The sequence below is a fragment of the Gopherus evgoodei genome, chromosome 4 (genome assembly GCF_007399415.2).
Source record: "Gopherus evgoodei ecotype Sinaloan lineage chromosome 4, rGopEvg1_v1.p, whole genome shotgun sequence".
In the NCBI taxonomy this organism is placed as follows: Eukaryota; Metazoa; Chordata; order Testudines; family Testudinidae; genus Gopherus; species Gopherus evgoodei.
The window spans coordinates 7191456-7194422 of record NC_044325.1 but is presented as its reverse complement, the minus strand read 5'-3'; positions in this window follow the sequence as shown (position 1 = coordinate 7194422).

The window sequence follows — 2967 nt, the reverse complement described above, 5'->3', positions numbered from 1 at the left end:
TGATTGGTGTGAAGAAAGTGAATAAGGAAATGTTATTTAATCCTTCACATAACACAAGAACTAGCAGTCACTCAATTAAATTAATAGGTGGCAGGTTTTAAAAAAAACAAAAGGAAGTACTTCTTCACACAACATAAGGTCAACCCGTGGAACTCCTTGCCAGGGGATGCTGTGAAGACCAAAACTATAACAGGATTTTAAAAAGAACTAGATAAATTCCTGGAGAATAGGTCCATCAGTGGCTATTAGCCAGGATGGGGAGGGATGCAACGCCATGCTCTGAGTGTCCCTAGCCTATTTGCCAGAAGTTGGGAATGGGCAACAGGGGATGGAACACTTGAGGATTACCTGTTCTATTCCATTCCCTCTGGGATACCTGGCATTGGCCACTGTCGGAAGAAAGGATACTGGGCTATATGGACCATTGGTCTGACCCAGTATGACCATTCTTATGTAAAAATTAATTATAATAATAAAAATGTTTAGTATAGGAACTCCCCAAGATACTGACTTCTCAAGATAGAAATGATGTGAGAGAACAACCTTGGCAAATAATGCATTTTAAAAATCTTGGCCTACTAGGAAACATATTCATATAAGTTTCCATTCCCAGTCACAAATCTAGCATTCTGGAGCAAAGTCACTAAAATATAGTCCAACAAATAAATGTTTATTTAACTTGCCCCTCGCTTTTCCCTTCACCGCACCCTACTCACCGGTGTTGTCCTTGGTCAGTGGAGACTCAGAGTTCAGAGGCGCTTTCACATGAGTTCATCTCCCAGGTGGGGGGCAAGAAGGCACCTTGCTCATTCCTCCAGCTGCTCACTGTTTGTTCTGGCCACGGCTGTTCATCGTGCCACCGTTCATTCCACCGTTCTGTTGCCAAAGGCCCTGCGCAGTCACCATCTGCTGCCACCTGGCACTGTGACCTCTGCGAGTTGGTCTCTTGAGGTTCCACCAGCTCTCAGTGATTTCAGCTGAGCTCTCAGTGGGGGAACCTCGCTGCTAGTGCAGTCTGGGCTGTCTCTGCCACAGAAACACTGTCCCCACAGCAGGACTAAGCACTGAGACCTGAGTATCAGCGATTTCAGCTGCAGTGGTCCCTTAACAGAACAAAAAACTGTCTATGGAGCTTAATCAGCTCTGTCTTTAAACAGTGGAGAGGGGCAGATCCCCACCCTCTCTCCTGATGCCCTCAATCAGCACAGGCTAAGTACAGTTCTACTGATCTTTTCTCATACAATAAGAACAACATTTCATTTCCCACCCCCCGCATTCAAGTGATTTGTAACCCAATCCCAGCCAAAATCTATCACTTGAACAACACAGCTCAGTTTGCTGGATCCCTAGGTAGACTAGGTGTGAATGTAAATACAATCTGGTCCTGAAGCCTTTCTCCACAGCCCCCAGCTCATCACTAGCTGTCAGGGAGAGCCCATTTAGACTTTGCTTAGAAATCATCATTTGAAATTATTAGGTTGGCCAAAATCACAGAAATGAATGCACTTACGCTGTCATAAAAAACAGTTGTATAAGGAAGCTAGTCTATGTTCATGCTTTTGAAATCTATTAGACTTCTTCAGATATATGTATTTTATCATACACTGTATATGCTTTTAAAGTGTGTATTAAAGTTTCAGTTTCAATTCAAATTCAAACAGTCACTAAATTGGCATGTTTCAGAGTAGCAGTCGTGTTAGTCTGTATCCGCAAAAAGAACAGGCGTACTTGTGGCACCTTAGAAACTAACACATTTATTTGAGCATAAGCTATCGTGGGCTCAGCCCACTTCATCGGATGCATAGAATGGAACATATAGTGAGGACAGATATATACATACAGAGAACATGAAAAGGTGGAAGTAGTCATACAACTCTAAGAGGCTAATTAATTAAGATGAGCTATTGTCAGCAGGAGAAAAAAAACTTTTGTAGTGATCATCAAGATGACCCATTTAAGACAGTTTGACAAGAAGGTGTGAGGATACTTAACATGGGCAAATAGATTCAATGTGTGTAATGCTCAGCCATTCCCAGTCTCTATTTAAGCCTAAATTGATTATATCAAGTTTGCATATTAATTCAAGTTCAGCAGTTTCTCGTTGGAGTCTGTTTTTTAAGCATTTCTGTTGCAAAATTGCCACCTCTAAATCTGTTAGTGAATGGCCAGAGAGGTTGAAGTGTTCTTCTACTGGTGTTTGAATGTTATAATTCTTGACGTCTGATTTGTGTCCATTTATTCTTTTGTGTAGAGACTGTCCGGTCTGGCCAATGTACATGGGAGAGGGGCATTGCTTGCACATGATGGCATATATCACATTGGTAGATGCTCAGGTGAACGAGCCCCTGATGGCATAGCCGATGTGATTAGGTCCTATTATGGTGTCACTTGAATAGATATGTGGACAGAGCTGACATCGGGCTTTGTTGCAAGGATAGGATCCTGGGTTAGTGTTTTGTTCTGTGGTGTGTGGTTGCTGGTGAGTATTTGCTTCAGGTTGGGTCGGGGGGGGGGGGCTGTCTGTAAGCAAGGACAGGTCTGTCTCCAAGATCTGGGAGTGTGAGGGATCATCTTTCAGGATAGGTTGTAGATCTTTGATGTGCTGGAGAGGTTTTAGTTGGGGGCTGAAGGTGATGGCTAGTGGCGTTCTGTTATTTTCTATGTTGGGCCTGTCTTGTAGTAGGTGACTTCTGGGTACTCTCCTGGCTCTGTCAATCTGTTGTTTTTTTTTTTTCACTTCAGCAGTTGGGTATTGTAGTTTTAAGAATGCTTGATAGAGATCTTGTAGGTGTTTGTCTCTGTCTGAGGGATTGTAGCAAATGCAGTTGTATCGTAGAGCTTGGCTCTAGACAGTGGATCATGTGATGTGCCCTGGATGGAAGCTGGAGGCATGTAGGTAAGTATAGTGCTCAGTAGGTTTCCGGTATAGGGTGGTGTTTATGTGACCATTGCTTATGAGCACAGTAG